Source organism: Cebus imitator, unplaced genomic scaffold, assembly GCF_001604975.1.
Source record: "Cebus imitator isolate Cc_AM_T3 unplaced genomic scaffold, Cebus_imitator-1.0 Scaffold388, whole genome shotgun sequence".
NCBI classification, from domain to species: domain Eukaryota; kingdom Metazoa; phylum Chordata; class Mammalia; order Primates; family Cebidae; genus Cebus; species Cebus imitator.
The window spans coordinates 1,849,385-1,868,276 of record NW_016107703.1 but is presented as its reverse complement, the minus strand read 5'-3'; the positions used below and the strand labels follow the sequence as shown (position 1 = coordinate 1,868,276).

The window sequence follows — 18,892 nt, the reverse complement described above, 5'->3', positions numbered from 1 at the left end:
TTTTTTTTGGAGATGGAGTTTCACTCATGTTACCCAGGCTGGAGTGCAATGGCACAATCTCGGCTCACTGCAACCTCCATCTCCTGGGTTCAAGCAATTCTCCTGCTCAGCCTCCCCAGTAGCTGGGACTACAGGTGTGCGCCACCGTGCCCAGCTAATTTTTGTATCTTTAGTAGAGACGGGGTTTCACCATGTTGACCAGAATGGTCTTGATCTCTTGACCTCATAATCCACCCGTGTCAGCCTCCCAAAGTGCTGAGATTATAGGCGTGAGCCACTGCACCCGGCCATAAAATATTTTTAATATCAAGATTATTAAACTATTATACAACTTGCTCTAATATAGACTTTAACATTTAATAGCCTCCATTTTATGTAAAGATGTTTTCTCATTTAATAGGTGATATGCACTACTTAATTTAAATTGATTAAGAAAAAGTATGATTGTTTAAAAAATTTAATAAAATATTATGCTTAGTTTGAGATAAAATATACATTATAGTTGAAAATTTAATTATTTCCTAAAATCTTTTTTTTCTTGAGATGGAGTCTTGCTCTGTCCCCCGGGCTGGAGTGCAGTGGTGCAATCTCAGCTCACTGCAACCTTGACCTCCCGGGTTCACGTGATTCTTCTGCCTCAACCTCTGGAGTATTTGGGATTACAGGTACACACCACTATGCCTGGGTAATTCTTGTATTTTTAGTAGAGATGAGGTTTCTCCATGTTTTCCAGGCTGGTCTCAAATCCTGGCCTCAAGTGATCCAATGGCTTTGACCTCCCAAAGTGCTGGGAGTACAAATGTGAGCCACAGCATCTGGCCACATTTTTTAAAAGTAAAGGAAACATGCTTTCTTGACCTCATGTTTTGAATTTTTGCATTTCACATAAAATGATTTCTCTTACATGTAATTTCTAAATTTTGTTTCTACATTGTGGAAGTTACCACAGACAGTTTCAGCTGTACATCTACAAGGGAGTAACACATTGTAGATATGAAATGCCTTTCCTCTAACAGTTACAGAGCCAATTTGGATATGGTTATTCTTCGCATATTCGCTATATGCAAACTGAATGACTTGATACTGTTTTTATGCCTCTAATTGACAATTGGGCTTTATCAGTGTTCTTAGACTTTTTGTTTTTAATCCATAGTCCACTGCAATAGAACATTGTATGATACAAGACAAAGAATTAAAGCAGTGAAAATTGCAGAATGCTTGAACCATCTTGGCCTAAGTGGTGGTTGCTAGGGACTGTGGGAAGGGAGAATAGTAAGTTACTCTCTAATGGGTATGGAGGTTTATTTGGAGAAGATGAAAAAGTTCTGGAGATGGATGTTAGTGAGGGTTGCACAACAATGTGTGTGTAAGTAATACCATTGAACCGTACACTTAACATGGCTAAAATGGTAAATTTTATGTTGTGTATATATAGATATATAGGGTTTTTTTTTTTTTTTTTTTTTTTTTTTTTTACTCTGTTTGAGATGGAGTCTTACTCTGCTGCCAGGCTGGAGTGCAGTGGCACAGTCTCAGCTCACTGCAACCTCTGCCTCCTGGGTTCAAGCAATTTTTCCACCTCAGCCTCTCAAGTAGCTAGAATCACAGGCGTGTGCCACCATGCCTGGCTAATTTTTGTATTTTTAGGAGAGACATGGTTTCACCATGTTGGCCAGGATGGTCTCGATCTCTTGAGCTCATGATCCACCTGCCTTGGCCTCCCAAAGTGCTGGGATTACAGGTGTAAGCCACCACACCCAGCCTGTTGTATATATTTTTAATAATCACAATTTTTAAAAACCACCATGGCCTACTTAATGATGTTTATTAGCTCATTGCCAGTAATCATTGTGCACACTCACTAGCTGTATCAGAGGCTCTAAACTGCCCAATTTATTTGATTTTATTTAGTTTTTTGATACCATCTTGCTCTGTCACCCAGGCTGGAGTACAGTGGTGCCATCTTGGCCCACTGCAACCTGTGCCTCCTGGGTTCAAGGGATTCTCATGCCTCAGCCTCCTGAGCAGCAAGGATGACAGGTATCCACCACCATGCCCAGCTAATTTTTGTATTTTTTAGTAGATTCAGGGTTTTACCATCCTGGCCTCAAGTGAGGCCGAGCTGATCTCAAACTTCTGACCTCAAGTAATCTGTCCACCTTGGCCTTAAAAAGTGCTGGGATTACAGGTGTGAGCCACTGTGCCCAGTCTAAACTTCCCAATTTTAGAGGGATAATTGAGAAAACAATTGTTTTAAAAGGAAATGAAGGAGTTTCTATGACTATGCTTAGTGGTGTGAAGACCCTAGCAAACCTGTGTGAACTCCTGAAGGTTCACGGTCCACTTCTTGGGCAAGATCCTTACAAATCTTCGATGTGTGTTAGGAGACCAGGTTCTGAAGCTTCCCAGGGTTGTGAAAACTCCTGCATTGAGTTCCATGATGCCTAATGAGTAGTCCCACATTTCCACAGTAGGCATGCTATTGCTGCTTCCTTCCTTATCATGAAACGAGCAGCAGATGCAGATAATATCTGAAGCAGAAAGACAAAGGGGAGACACTAAACTTGTTACCTACATATGGGTGTCCCTCATGCCTCTTGTTTCCTATTGAACCTCAGTTATCAGTGACACAGAGAGAGGTCCCTTTGCCTTCCATTTTCCCTGTGGCTGCCTGGAGGTAGGGGAGAGAGATGGTGCACCTTGCTGACATTATGTTGCTGTGGATTAGTTGGGGGACAGGAAGAGGAAGTTTTCCTTGTGGTCTATGTGTCACTGAGGTTTACAGGGGTAGTTTTTAATCTTCTCACTGGTCTCTGTGGGTCTGTTACTCTGGTTATTACATGTTCAGAAAGTGTCAGCTTATTTGAAAGTGATACTTTTTTCTTCTTTTTGAGATAGAGTTTCGCTCTTGTTGCCCAGGCTGGAGTGCAATGGCACGACCTTGGCTCACCACAACCTCCGCCTCCCCAGTTCAAATGATTATCCTGCCTCAGCCTCCTGAGTAGCTGGGTTATAGGCATCCCCACAACACCTGGCTAATTTTGTATTTTTACTAGAAATGGGTTTTATCCATGTTTGTCCCCAGGCTGGTCTCGCACTCCTGATTTCAGGTGATCTGCCTGACTAAGCCTCCCAAAGTGCTGGGATTCCAAGTATGAGCCACTGCACCTGGCCAGTACTCTTATTTTCTATTCAAACATTGCCAAAAACTGTCAAACTTTTTTTTTAATTGAAACCCATTTTTGTATTTTTTATTTTTTGGAGAGTCTCACTCACAGTGCCTTCCCCTACAGTATATCTTTAATAACATATCAATGAAGGATCATGTCTGAATGAATTATGGAAGTTCAGGACTTAAAAAAGGAAGGTCCCAGAAACCAGGATTTGGTTTAATGACTTCATTTCTCTTGAATTCAGCTTTCTCATGTGTCAGAATGGGAGAGGAAAGGAGGTGTTGGGATAAGTGTCATTCCACTCTCTGTACTTCTAATCTGGCTAACACATGTAGCAAATACTTAGATTTATTGACAGCAGTTTTCTGGAATGCTGTTTTGAATGATTCTGAGGAGGCTCAGCAAGAAAGTATGTTTCAGTTGATTGGGTATAACTCTCATGGAGAAGGAAGTAAGGAGTGCAGGGCATTTGCAGCATTCCTGGGGCATTTGTGCCTGTTATCTCAGTAACTTGTGTTGATGATTCCTGTCCCTTATCAGGAATCCTGACTACTCTGTGTCTGATGACTCAGACTTACTGAGTGCTGCTTAGTTGCATCATAGACACCACCTGTCTTTGAACAGCTACCCTGCCTCTTGATAGAATGCAAAGGCTGGCAGGGACTGCTGCTGTGTGGAATGGTCTTTGGTTATTTCTGCTTAGAACACAGAGGTCTGGCTCCAGCCAGTGGAGATCAGACACAGCATTAAGGACGACGCCAAATACATAAGGGATAAATATGTCTGCTTTTCCTTTGTTCTTTGTACTCTTGTGGCAAGATGGCTAGTGAGGGTACCCTTCCTGCAGTGAAGGAAGTAGAAAAAGTAAAAATTGGCTTTGCTGAGAGATCCTTTGTCTCAGTGCTAGTTTTTCTTAGTGGCACTGAACATTTTTCCAACAGAGCTACAGTCGTGGCAGTGTGCTTTGCCCCAGCAGGTCCCCATCCTGTACTCAGTCATCTTTATCAGTGCAAGGATAGTGACCACCACCTCCACAGTGTTCAGAGGCACTGTGGTGGCTTGAAATATGCCTAAGTGCTTGAATGAAGTTTAATTTGCTGGGTTTAATCTACTCTGTTATTCCTGAGTCAATCTTTTGAGCGACAAAATATTGATGATTAAGTGTCTTTCCTTTTTCTTTTTTTGAGACAGAATTTTGCTCTTGTTGCCCGGGCTGGAGTGCAATGTCAGGATCTTGGCTCAATGCAACCTCAGACTGTTGGGTTCAAGTGATACTCCTGCCTCAGTCTCTTGAGTAGCTGGGGTTACAGGATTGCACCGCCATCATCAACTAATTTATGTATTTTTAGTAGAGACAGGGTTTTACCAAGTTGGTCAGGCTGGTCTCAAACTCCTGACCTCAGGTGACCTCCCCCCAAGGCCTCCCAAAGTGCTTGGATTACAGGAATGAGCCACCACAACCCACCTGATGATTTTTTTATTATATCTATGCTTCTGCAGAATTTTAGTGGCTGAAGGAAGTATACTAGCGTTAATTTTCTTTTGATTAAAGAAATAGTTTACTCTTCATACAGCTACTTGCCAGTCATGGGAAGCAAACATCAGGGTTTTTGTCCACAATGATAGGAATTATTGTTACATTACAGGATGACTCTGTAAATGCCTTTAGGAATAAATTCTGATCATATTATGACTGTTTTACTAGCTGTGAGACCACCATTGTACTGGCTACTGTAACGTTTCTTGATTTTCTTTCTAGACCTGAACTAATTATTTCCTACTTCTTTCCTGAAATGGCTGGTAAAATAAACACCAAAGATGAGAGATTACATGTACTTCATATTATATTTCACTGCATTAAGACATTCTTTATCAGCGTTTCTTAAATTATGCAGAATCATTGGCCAATATCTATGTGGGATTTGCAGTTAGTTTCTTGGCTTTTGAAGGTATTTTAATTAATGGGCCTCTTTTTCTTTCTTTCTTTTTTTTTTTTCTTTAATAAAAAAACATTTCATTGGAAGCTTTACATTTGCAATCCCACTTCATTCATGGTTTTTTGGCTTTGTTGAGCCCCTGTGGAGGATTGCACTGTAAGTTTAATTCTGCATGTTTTTCTTTCTTTTTTTTTTTAAGAGTAAGAAAGAGGGAAAGAAAGAAAGAGAACCAATAAAAAAAAAAGAAAAAGAAAAGAAAAGAATGAAGGAGAGGAAGAAAGAAGAAGGAGAAGAAGAGGGAGAGAGAACAGGGGTGTTGCTTTATTGCCCGGGCTAGAATGCAGTCTAAAAATGGGTATGCCTGTCATTGTGTTTAATAATAAAGACATGAAAAAAAATGAGGGAAGAAAATAACTAACAAGCAGCCAACCAATATTTCATTTAAACCTATAAATAGGTGTGATGTGGTACTGATAAAGGTGTATATTTTGTGTATTTAAAGTGGAGAGTTCTATAAATGTTAAGTAAGTCTACTTGTTCCGGATCTGAGTTCAAGTCATGGATATCGATGTTAACTTTCTGTCTCATTGATCTGTCTAATATTGATGTTGTCTCTCACTATTATTGTATGGGAGTCCAAGTCTCTTTATAAGTCTTATATATCTGGGTATTCCTGTATTGGGTGCGCATATATTTAGGATCTTTAGCTCTTCTTGTTACATTGATCCTTTTATCATTATGTAACATCCTCCTTTGCTTCTTTTGATCTTTGTTGCTTTAACGTCTATTTTATGAGCAAAAATTGCAACTCCTGCTTTCTAATTATTTATTTTTGCTCTCCATTTGGTTGGTAAATTTTTCTCCATCCCTTTGTTTTGAGTCTTTGTGTATCCTTGCATGTGAGATGGATCTGGATGTAGCATACCAATGGGTCTTGGCTTTTTTTGCCTGTCTGTGTCTTTGGATTGGGGGATTTAAATTTAGAATTAATAACAATATATGTGAGTTTGATACTGCCATTTAATGTTAGCTGGCTGTTTTGCCCATTACTTGATGAAAGTTCTTAATTATGTTGATGTTCTTTATTTTTTTGGTATTTTTTAGAAAGGCTGATACTGGTTGTTCCTTTCTATTTGTAGTGGTTCTTTCAGAAGCTCTTGTAAAGCAGGCCTGGTGGTGATGAAATCTCTGAGTGCTTGCTTGTTCACAAAAGATTTTATTTTTCCTTCGCTTATGAAGCTTAGTTTGGCTGTATGTAAAATTCTGGGTTGAAAGTTCTTTTCTTTAAGGATGTTGAATGTTGGCCTCCCACTCTCTTCTGTCTTGCAGGGTTTCTGCTGAGAGATCTGCTGTGAGTCTGATAGGCTTCCTTTTATGGGTAACCTGACCTTTCTCTCTGACTGCCCTCAGTATTTTCTCTTTCATTTCAACCCTGGTGAATCTGGCAATTATGTGCCTTGAGGTTGGTCTTCTTGAGGAATATCTTTATGGTGTTCTCTGTATTACCTGGAGTTGAATATTGTCCTGCCTTGCTAGGTTGGGAAAGTTTTTCTGAATAATATCCTGAAGCATATTTTCCAGCTTTGATTGATTCTCTTTGTCACATTCAGGTACACCTATCAAATGTAGATTAGGTCTTTTCACATAGTCCCATATTTCTTGGAGACCTTTTTTATCCTTTTTTCTCTAATCTTGTCTTTTTGTTTTATTTCATTAAGTTGGTCTTCAACCTCTAATATCTTTTCTTCTCCTTGATCAATTCGGCTGTTAAAACTTGTGCATAGTTTGCGAAGTTTTCATGTTGTGTTTTTCAGCTCCACTAATTCACTTATATTCCTCTCTAAATTGTGTGTTATTTTTAACATTTCGTCAAACCTTTTTTCTAAGTTCTTAGTTTCTTTGCATTGGGTTAGAACAAGTTCTTTTAATTCCCAGAAGTTTCTTATCATCCACTTTTTAAAGCCTGCTTCTGCTAATGGAACACAGTCTTTCTCCATCAGGCCTTGTTCTGTTGTTGATGAGTAACTGTGATCCCCTGTAGAGGGAGAGGCGTTCTGATTTTGGGTATTCTCAGCCTTTTTAGGCTGGTTTCTTCCCTTTGTTATAGATGTATCCATCTATGGTCTTTATAATTACCGTCTTTATAGTTGGGTTTCTGAGTGGACGTCCAACTTGTTGATTCCCAGCACTAAAATCTGAGCAACCCACTGCACCAGCCAAAACAGCAGCTTTAAGATTGATCGTGCTTTTCTGACTCTGCACCAAGAACTGCCGCACCAAGGCAGCAGCAAAACTGCCTCACTGGCCTCAAGAGTCACGTTGGTAACCCGTGGGGCTCCTCCGCTGGGAATCTCCTGGTGTGTGAGCAACAAAAACTGATCTGAAAGTGTGGCGTCCTCTCGTTCCCTGCACTTTCAGTGGAAGCTACAATCCCGAGCTGCTAGTGATCAGCCATCTTGGATCTCTCTCGGTGATTCTGCAGGTTTCTTTGAAAAGAGCCAAACTGTATAAATTTTAATACTCTGCTCTTTTAGAGCATCTCCTTGTACATTTTTTCCAACAATACCTTAAAGTAATTCTGTGCCTATTTTACAGCTTTGCAGTCCCCTAAAAGACCATGAAATCCTGCGAGTAATGAAAACATTCCTGAAATTGAGGTCACTGTGGAAAATAAGGGCAAGTCCTTGGCATGTTTCTGTTGATTCTCCAGTTTAATAGTTATGTCAGTTAACTAGTTGTATGTTTATACAGATAAAGTTAACCAAACTAGTTTTCCATGTGAACAGCTTACTGTGGTAAAGCTAAATTTCTGAATGTTTTTAATTGAAATTTTGAAAATCATTAACAGAAAATAAATAACATGGATCACATCATAAACTGCATTCAAAAAAAAATCCCTGAAACGCTTTTTTTATTGTTATTAAAACAAATAATAGTGCAGAGGGTCACGTGAAATGTTTCTTCATGTTGTGTCTTTTTTGTTTTTTCTATTCTTTTAAGGGAAGTTTAGAGGTACTTTAAACAGCAGTGCCTGGAATGAAAGTATTTCCTATAACACCCTGTAGTGTACTTCCTTCTCTCCATGCCCATGGGGTCTGCAGCATTCTCATGTTTTTATGTTTCTGTATTAAAATACTTCATATAATACCAAAGACAGTTCCAAACCAACTATCACATATGGGTATTTCTTACATCTCCTCATAAATGCAAAAGGAAATAACTGCATTAGGATTTTTTTTTTTTTTTTTGAGATGGAGTCTTGCTCTGTCTCCCAGGGTGGAGCACAGTGGTGCAATCTCAGCTCACTGCAACCTCTGCCTCCTGGGTTCAAGCATTTCTCCTGCCTTTGCCTCCTGAATAGGTGGGACAGCAGATGCCCGCTGCCATACGCAGCTAATTTTTTGTATTTAGCTGTTGTATTTATTTAGCATGTTGCCCACCAAGCTCATCTCAAACTTCTGTGCTCAGGCAATCTGCCCACTTTGGCCTTGCAAAGTACTAGGATTACAGGCATGAGTTACAGTGCCTGGTCTAGGATCATTATGCCCTACGTGTCAAGCTTTAAATAAGAGTTTTCATTACTGGTGTTTAGTGGTGCAGTAGTCCTCATTTAGTCATCTGGTATACTCACAAGACTATGGAATATGACTAAGAGTATACCTCACAGAGGATATGCCAGATAAACTGGAACTAGAGAGAGTATTTAAACTCTTCATTTATTGATCCTCTTAAAGGAAAGCTTACTTAATAACATAAACTCGGTTATGGATTAGATGTTTCTCTTATGAAAGGTTGTAGGCATCTTTGAGCAACTTGATACCAGATTATTTCTGTTGAAAATATGCCAATAATTAAAAATCTACTCAAACCTTTACTTTTCTCCTTTTGGAAAAGATCAGAGGATCAGAGAGCTCATATGTGAGGTGCCATCCTTTCCTGAAGGACCTCCTTGTAAAGTGTGTGAGATGTTCCTTTTGGTAAAAACACGTTATATGACCACACACACCTGAGCCTAAACATATAAAGATTTGAACAAGGTGAATGATGACACTATGTAAAAGGGCGGTTAATTTCAAAGTAACAGGAACTTTATGGGGAAGATTATTATTTTTATTTTTATTGCATTTTAGGTTTGGGGGTACATGTGAAGAACATGCAAGATTGTTGCATAGGTACACACATGGCAGTGTGATATCCTACCTTCCTCTGTATCACCTATATCTGTCATTTCTTCCCATGCTCTCTCTCCCCAACTGCCAACACCCAGCTGACCCTCCCCTATTTCCCCCCTACAGACCCTGGTGTGATGCTCCCCTCCCTGTGTCCATGTGCTCTCATTGTTCAACACTCACCTATGAGTGAGAACATGCGGTGTTTGCTGTTCTGTTCTTGTGTCAGTTTGCTGAGAATGATGGTTTCCAGGTTCATCCATGTCCCTGCAAAAGACAGGAACTCATTATTTTTGATAGCTGCATAATACTCCATGGTGTATATGTGCCACATTTTCCCTGTCCAGTCTATCATCGATGGGCATTTGGGTTGGTTCCAGGTCTTGGCTATTGTAAACAGTACTGCAATGAACATTCGTGTGCATGTGTCCTTACAGTAGAATGATTTATAATCCTTTGGATATATACCCAGTAATGGGATTGCTGGGTCAAATGGAATTTCTATTTCTAGGTCCTTAAGGAATAGCCACAATGTCTTCCACAATGGGTGAAGCAATTTACACTCCCACCAACAGTGAAAAATTGTTCCTATTTCTCCACATCCTCTCCAGCATCTGTTGTCTCCAGATTTTTTAATGATCGCGATTCGAACTGGTGTGAGATGGTATCTCAATGTAGTTTTGATTTGCATTTCTCCAATGACCAGTGATGATGAGCATTTCTTCATATGTTTTGTTGGCCTCATATATGTCTTCTTTTGAAAATGTCTGTTCATAACCTTTGCCCACATTTCGATGGGCTTGTTCGTTTGTTTTTTTCTTGTTAATCTGTTTCAGTTCTTTGTAGATTCTGGATATCAGCCCTTTGTCAGATGGGTAGATAGCAAAAAAATTTTCCTATTCTGTTGGTTTCTGATTCACTCTAATGACTATTTCTTTTGCTGTGCAGAAGCTGTGGAGTTTGATTAGATCCCATTTGTCTATTTTGGCTTTTGTTACCAATGCTTTTGGTGTTTTGGTCATGAAGTCCTTGCCTGTGCCTATGTCCTGAATGGTTTTGCCTAGATTTTTTTCTAGGGTTTTTATGGTGTTAGGTATTATGTTTAAGTCTTTAATCCATCTAGAGTTAATTTTAGTGTAAGGTGTGAGGAAGGGGTCCAGTTTCTGCTTTCTGCACATGGCTAGCCAGTTTTCCCAGCACCATTTATTAAACAGGGACTCCTTCCCACATTGCTTTTTTTTCTCACGTTTGTCAAAGATCAGATGGTTGTACATGTGTGGTGTTGCCTCCAAGGCCTCTGTTCTGTTCCATTTGTCTATATCTCTGTTTTGGTACCAGTACCACGCTGTTTTGATTACTGTAGGCTTGTACTACAGTTTAAAGTCTGGTAGTGTGATGCCTCCCACTTTGTTCTTTTTGCTTAGTATTGACTTGGCTATGTAGGCTCTCTTTTGGTTCTATACCAAGTTTAAGGTGGTTTTTTCCAGTTCTGTGAAAAAGGTCATTGGTAGCTTGATGGGGATAGCATTGAATCTGTAAATTACTTCGGGCAGTATGGTCATTTTCATGATATTGATTCTTCCTAACCATGAACATGTAATGTTTCTCCATCTGTTTTTGTCCTCTCTTATTTCATTGAGCAGTGTTTGGTAGTTCTCCTTGAAGAGGTCCTTTACATCCCTTGTTGTATTCCTAGGTATTTTATTCTCTTTGTGGCAATTGTGAATGGCAGTTCGTTCTTGATTTGGCCATCTTTAAGTCTGTTATTGGTGTATAGGAATGCATGTAATTTTTGCATATTGATTTTGTATCCTGAGACTTTGCTGAAGTTGTTTATCAGTTTCAGGAGGTTTGGGGCTGAGATGATGGGGTCATCTAGACATACAATCATGTCGTCTGCAAATAGAGACAATTTGACTTCCTCCTTTCCTATTTGAATGCCCTTTATTTCTTTTTCTTGCCGGATTGCTCTGGCTAGAACTTCTAGTACTGTATTGAATAGGAGTGGTGAGATAGGGCATCCTTGTCTAGTGCCAGATTTCAAAGGGAATGTTTCCAGTTTTTGCCCATTCAGTATGATATTGGCTGTTGGTTTGTCATAAATAGCTTTTATTATTTTGAGATATGTTCCGTCTATACTTAGTTTTTTGAGGCTGTTGAATTTTGTCAATGGCCTTCTCTGCATTAATTGAGATAATCATGTGGTTTTTGTCTTTGGTTCTGTTTATGTGGTGAACATAATTTATAGACTTGCGTATGTTGAACCAGCCTTGCATCCCAGGGATGAAGCCTACTTGATCATGGTGGATAAGCTTTTCGATGTGCTGTTGCAATTGGTTTGACTATATTTTATTGAAGATTTTTGCATCTATGTTCATCATGGATATTGGCCTGAAGTTTTCTTTTCTTGCTGAGCCTCTGCCAGGTTTTGGTATCAGGATGATGTTGGTCTCATAAAATGATTTGGGAAGGATTCCCTCTTTTTGTATTGTTTGGAATAGTTTCAGAAGGAATGGTACCAGCTCCTCTTTGTATGCCTGGTAGAACTTGGCTGTGAACCCATCTCGACCTGGGCTTTTTTTGGGTGGTAGGCTCTTAATTGCTGCCTCAACGTAAGACCTTGTTATTGGTCTATTCAGGGATTCGACTTCGTCCTGGTTTAGACTTGGGAGGATGTAAGTGTACAGGTATTTATCTATTTCTTCCAGGTTTACTACCTTATGTGCATAGAGTTATTTGTAACAATCTCTGATGATGGTTTGAATCTCTGTGGAATCTGTGGTGATATCCCCTTTATCATTTTTTATTGCATCTATTTGATTCTTCTCTCTTTTTTTTTTTTATTAATCTGGCTAGTGGTCTGTCTATTTTGTTGATCTTTTTGAAAAACCAGTTCCTGTGTTTATTAATTTTTTTGAAGGGTTTAGAAGATTATTTTAAAATTAGGCCTTACTGAAAGAGGAGAATGTCACCAGGCAGAGACAAAGCTACTCCTGATAGAAGGAATGGCATGAGTAAAAGCATAGATTAAATAACATCTAGGCAACGATTACAATCTCATGTTTAGGGAGCATGGTCCTATATTTTGTTCCAACTATATCTGATATCTCAAGAACTTTAGAGTCAGAAGATGTCCTGAAGTATTTTTACACTATTTGTGGGAGTGTAAATTAGTTCAACCATTGTGGAAGATAATTTGGCAATTCCTCAAGGATCTAGAAATAGAAATTCCATTTCATGCAACAATTCCATTACTGGGTATATATCCAAAGGATTACAAATCATTTTATTTTAAGGACACATGCACATGAATGATCATTGCAGCACTGTTTACAGTAGCAAAGAGTTGGAACCCACCCAAATGCCCATCAATAATAGACTGGACAAGGAAAATATGGCACATATATGCCATGGAATACTATGCAGCCACAAAAAATGATGAGTTCGTGTCTTTTTTAGGAACATAGATCAACCTGGAAACCATCATTCTCAGCAAACTGACACAAGAACAGAAAATCAGACACTGCATGTTGTCACTCATAGGTGAGTGTTGAACAATGAGAACACATGGACACAGGGAGGGGAACATCACACACTGGGATCCTTGGGAGTAACTAGGGGAGAAAGAGCAGGGGATGGGGAGTTGGGGAGGGATAACATGTGGAGAAATGCCAGGTATAGCTGATGGGGAGGAAGGCAGCAAACTACATTTCCATGTATGTACCTATGCAACAATTTTGCATGTTCTTCACATGTTCCCCAAAACCTACAATGCAATAAAATATTTTTTTAAAATGTTCTGGGACCAGCTGGTTCTAAGGTCATAGTAGTTGTACTCTGAAGCAATTATTCCATGCCATGTTCAATTGATACATTGGTGAGGGAAGCAACTGAAGAAGCAATGGCCCCCAAGATTCACAAGGTTGGTGAGATGAGAGGTCACCATGAAGACCAAGATATTCAGAAGAAAAGATGGGGTAGTGAGAAGACAAGCAGTCCCAAAGCCCAGTAACACATGCTAAGGGTAAGAGGTAGAGGAGATGGTGCTTTTTAGCATGGTGTCGCATTCTGCAGAAGCACTGAGGGCTGCACAAGACAGTGTTTTAAAGGAGGCTATTCCCCCAGGGCTCACTGACCTGACATTCTGCAAGTGAGCTCTGGGGGAATAGTCTCCTTTTAAATATTCTGGACAGAGGACACCTGCTAGCAAAGTAGCTCTGATTTCTACTCTTTGCCTCCCCTCATAGCTCTAGTATAACATTACATTGTATATGCTGGCGCCCTGATTGATGTCTGTGGGTACTAGATATTAAGATTGGGAAGAAAATAAAACAGCCAGTTAATGTGCACCATTTTTACAGGCACTGTCAGTAGCATATAAGAAACTGCATGTTTCTCTCTCAAAAGTAAATCAGTTCATAGTAATCAGTTGGCACATTCGGTGTGTACTTCTGTGAGCTTTTTTTGGGGGGTATCTTTAAAGTCTTCATATATTGATCCTGTTAACCTAAAGCTTATTTAATAACATAAGCTCTTGGTTATCAATTCGATGTTAAGAAAAATAGAGAAATGAAGAGCTAATGTAATGAGTTAAAGGGATTGGAGCTGTAGAAATGCCATTACCAGGAACAATATTACCAGGAATTAGGATTGTTTGCTACTGCAGCCAGCTGTGATTTCCCAAATAGGGAGAATGATGAATGCTAAATCCATTACAAATGTCCATCATCTTTCTTTACATGGCTTCTAGTGAAAAATTTCTAAGTGCCTAAATAGCAAGTGGTCTGAAATGATAACAGCTGTTTATTAAAGAAAAAACATCTCAATTTTTGAAAACCGTGAGTCAAATATTATTTTCCTCCTACCATTTTACAGGTGTGCAACCTATAGAACAGATAATTAAAGTAATTTTCCTAAGTGGCAGAGAACAGATATAAATACTATCACTTTGGCCTCAGAGTTTGTGCTTTATTTCATTTCATTTCATTTTTATTATTATTATATTTTGAGATGGAGTCTGGCTCTGTTGCCCAGGCTGGAGTGCAATGGTGCAGTCTCTGCTCACCACAATCTCCACCTTTTGGGTTCAGATGATTCTCTTGCCTCAGCCTCCTGAGTAGTTGGGACTACAGGTGTGTGCAACCATGCCTGGCTAATTTTTGTATTTTTAGTAGAGATGGGGTTTCACCATGCTGACCAGGCTGGTTTTGAACTTCTGACCTTGTGATCCACCCACCTCAGCCTCCCAAAGTGCTGGGATTAGATGTATGAGCCACCGTGCCAAGTCCTTATTTTATTATTTTAAAATTCATCATTTTTTAAAAACAAGAGCCTGTTTATCTCACATAAAATCATTGTGTATATGTGCCACATTTTTTTTGTCCAGTCTATCATCATGGAATAATATGCAGCAAGAAAAAACGATGAGCTTGTGTCCTTTGTAGAGACATGGATGAAACTAAAACCATCATTCTCAGCAACTGACACAAGAACAGAAAACCAAGCACTGCACGTTTTCACTCATAGGCAGGTGACGAACATTGACAACACTTGGGCACAGGGAAGGGAACAACACCCACAGGGCTAGGTGGGGGCATGGAGGGGAAGGGAGGGGAGGAACAGCAGAAGGGATGGGGAGGATGTGGAAGGATAGCACCAGGAGAAATGCCTGACATAGGCAACATGGGGAATGGAGACAGCAAACCACCATGGCATGTATGAACCTATGCACCAATCCTGCAGGATGAAGGATGTACACATGTACCCCAGAGCCCAAATACAATTTAAAAAAAAAAACAGAAAATAGTAATAATAATAATAATAATAATAATTGTGCAGGTGGGCTGAGGCTGACATTGGTTCAGTAGCTCAAAGAAGGTAAGACTGGCTTCCCTGTGCTTCTCTTCAAATTCCTTTCTGGTGCACAGTGACCAAGGGAGCTCCTGTCATGTCTCCATCCAAGGAGGACATACATAAAGTAAAGAAAATACAGCGTGAGTGCTGCCTGCACCCGTGGTCAGGAAAAGCAAGAGGCTTTTTTTTTTTTTAATCCTAGCAGAATTTTACACAAGCCTCTTGGCTTTGAACTAGGGAAGGATCAGCAAGGGGTGGCGGTGGTGGGAAGTTGGGGAGGGATAACATGGGGAGAAATGCCAGATATAGGTGATGAGGAGGAAGGCAGCAAACCACATTGCCATGTACATACCTATGTAACTATCCTGCATGTTCTTCACATGTACCCCCAAACCTAAAATGCAATAAAATACATAAAAACATAAAAATAAAATTAAAAAATTTTAAAAAAAATTTAAAGATGAATTTTAAAATAATAAAATAAAGCACAAACTCTCAGACCAAAGTGAAAGGATTTAAATCTGTGCTCTGCCACATAGGAAAATTACTTCAATTCTCTGTCCTTTCGGTTGCACACTTATAAAATGGGAGGAGGAAAACAATATTTGACACATGGTTTTTCAAGATTGAGATGTTATTTCTTTAATAAAGAGCTGCTGTCATTTCATACCACTTGCTATTTAGGCCCTTAGGAATTTTTTACTAGAAGGCATGTAAAGAAAGATAATGAGCATTTGTAATGGATTTAACATTCTTCATTTGACTGCATGGCTGATCCCCAGAGCTGTAATTTTACTAACAAATTTTTTCAGAAGCCAGTTAGCTAGCAACTGAATCTCACCAACCAGCCACCCTAAACATTCAGTGCTCATTTTTTCTTCTCTGTTTCTTCTCAAACTTGGTTACTCTCACAAAATCATATAAACTTGCATTTCTTTTCTTTCCTTTTTTCTTGCTCCATCACTCAGGCTGCAGTGCAGAGGTGTGATCATGGCTTGCTATAGCTTCAAACTCCTGGCTCAAGCAATACTCTCACCTCAGCCTCCCAAGTAGCTGGGACTACAGGTGTACACCACCACGAAAAGCTTTTTTTTTTTTTTTTTTTTTTTTGTAGAAATGGGATCATGCTATGTTGTTCAGGGTGGTCTTGAACTCCTGGTCTTAAGTAGTCCTCCTGCCTCAGCCTCCCAAAGTTCTGGGATTATATGCAGGCATGGGTCACCTGCGCCTAGCCCTCTGTTTATTTTAAATGACAGCTTTACTGAAATGTAGTTAACATACCATACAATTGATATGTCAAAGCATACAATTCAGTGATTTTTAGAATATTCATGGAGCTGTGCATCTATCACCACAATCAATTTTAGAAGCTTTCATTACCCTATAGAGAAATCTGCATTTCTTTGCCACTAGCTCCTACTCTCCCTATACCCCTGTGCTCCCATAGGCAACTGCTGATCTATTTTCTGCCTCTATAGAGTTGCATAATCTGGACCTTTTATATAAATAGGACTGTGCATTATGTGGGGATCTTTGGTCGCTGGCATTTTTTCTTTTTTTTTTTTTCTCCTAGCACAATGTTTACAGAGTTCCTTCATGTCATAACATGTGTCAGTATTTTTTTCCTTCTATGGCTGAATAATATACTCCATGGTAGAGTCAAACTACATTTTATTTATCTGTTCATCAGTTGATGAACATTTGGGCTGTTTTCATGTATTGGCCATTATTAATAATGCTGCTATGAAGATTCATGTACAAGTTTTTGTGTGGACATATATTTTTATTTCTCTTGGATATATACCTAGTAGAGAGATTGTTGCATTCTATGATACTGTACATTTAGCATTTTGAGAAACTGTTTTCCAAAATGTTTATACCAGTCAGGTGTGGTGACTCACATCTGTAATCCCAGCTACATGAGAGGCTGAAGTGTGAGGATCACATGTGCTTACGAGTTAAAAGAGACCAGCCTGGGCAAGATAGAAATACCTTGTCTTGATTTTAAAAAATAAATGAAAATGACAAGAAAAGAAACACCCAAACAAAGTGGTTAAACCATTTTATATTCCCACCAGTAATGTATGTGGGTTCCAGTTTCTCCACATTTTCCCCAACATTTCTTTTTTGAGACAGGATCTCACTGTGTCGCCCGGGCAGGAATGCAGTGCTGTAATCATGGCTCATTGCAGCCTCAAACTCCCAGACACTCATGATCCTTTTACCTCAGCCTTTTGTGAAGTTGGGACTACCTTCACATGTCACCACACTCAGCTATTTTTTGTATTTTTAGTAGAGACAGTGTTTCACTATGTTGCCCCGTCTAGTTTCAAACTCCTGGAACCACCCACCTTGGCCACCCAAACTGCTGGGATTACAGGTGTGAACCACCATACCTGGTTCTCTCTTTCTTTTCTCTCTTCCCTTCCTTCCTTGGTACATGGAAGAAAATAGTATACATGTCTTGTTTTTAGGCCTGAGACTTTTAAAACATATGAGGGAATATATGATTGTATTTATAGGTCTTTAGAAGGAGATAGCCTTGAATGCAATGGGATATTAAAGTATCCCATTTAAAATGCTTGTAATATGCTTCAAAAGAGCTTTGTGTTTCCAAGTTACCACTTTACTTGTGAGGATACATGCTCCATGAAGCACCTGATGAGACAATTTACAGTTGTAATTTTGTTTTGTTACTCTGTAGATTCAATTGTGCTCAAGCATTCAGATGATTTTTTCTTAATTATTTTTTTTCCTGAGAGAGAGTCTTGCTCTGTCACCCTGTCTGGAGTACAGTGGTACCATCTTGGCTCACTGCAGCCTCTGTTTCCTGGGTTCTTGCAATTCTTCTGCCTCAGCCTCCTTAGTAGCTGCGATTACAGGCACCTGCCACCACTCCAGGCTAAATTTTGTATTTTTAGTAGAGCAGGGTTTCACCATATTGGCCAGGCTGGTCTCAAACTTTCGACCCATAATCTGCCTGCCTCGGCCTTTCAAAATGTTGGGATTATACATCTGAACCACCGTCCCCAGCCTGTCTTTTCTTTTCCAAACCACCCTGGGTGATTAAACGTTAAGTATGTATTAGTGGATATTACTTTGCTGAATATTGCCTGGTAAATATTAAATGTTTATTCTCACCTTTCAGGCATGAACTTATTAATTCTACACGTGAAGATTCACAACTTGATAAACCAGCTTCAGGGGGTAGGTCTTCAGTATTAACTCAGATGAGAAGATCATGTGCAATAATTATTTAATACTAAACATCGATTTTTTAATGGTACCTTTCACATGAAATAAAATGCCTCTAACTATTAATTATATGCCAGTACAGGAGAATTCATGTTGTCCAAATTCTATTACTCTCGAGAACAGTTAACTCAGTTTGTTTGTATTAACCCATTATAAATACATGTAAATATTGCATTTATGTGTAGACAGAAGTAAAATAACAGTATTTGTCCTACTTCTGAGATGCAAGATTTATCTGGAACAGTGCATTGAAGAGTTTATTATTGAAGTCTACACCAGTCAATTGAACAAGCACTCATCAACAGTCCATGATACCCAGGAACTAAGGTTTCCTTTTAGAGTATGGAGCCATGCATATCATCTCTTAATTGTTAGATGTGTTTTGAAAGAAATAGAATGGATTTGGTTACTGGTTTTGTTTCTGGAGTGGAGAGGGAAAAACAGAATGGAATCACACTGTTTAGATTTTCTAAAATGGAAGGATTGCCAGCAAGATCATATTTCT

At 39.3% G+C, this 18,892-nt stretch overlaps 1 long non-coding RNA gene across 2 annotated transcripts in view; it reads left to right on the top strand.

The window, feature by feature from the left end:
* LOC108289017 overlaps positions 1–18,892 on the top strand; it is a 36,486-nt gene that overhangs the window by 4,819 nt on the left and 12,775 nt on the right. For both annotated transcript variants that reach the window (XR_001818952.2, XR_001818953.2), the window contains exon 2: positions 18,281–18,339. This is a non-coding gene — a long non-coding RNA (uncharacterized LOC108289017). The remainder of the gene's footprint in view (positions 1–18,280; positions 18,340–18,892) is intronic.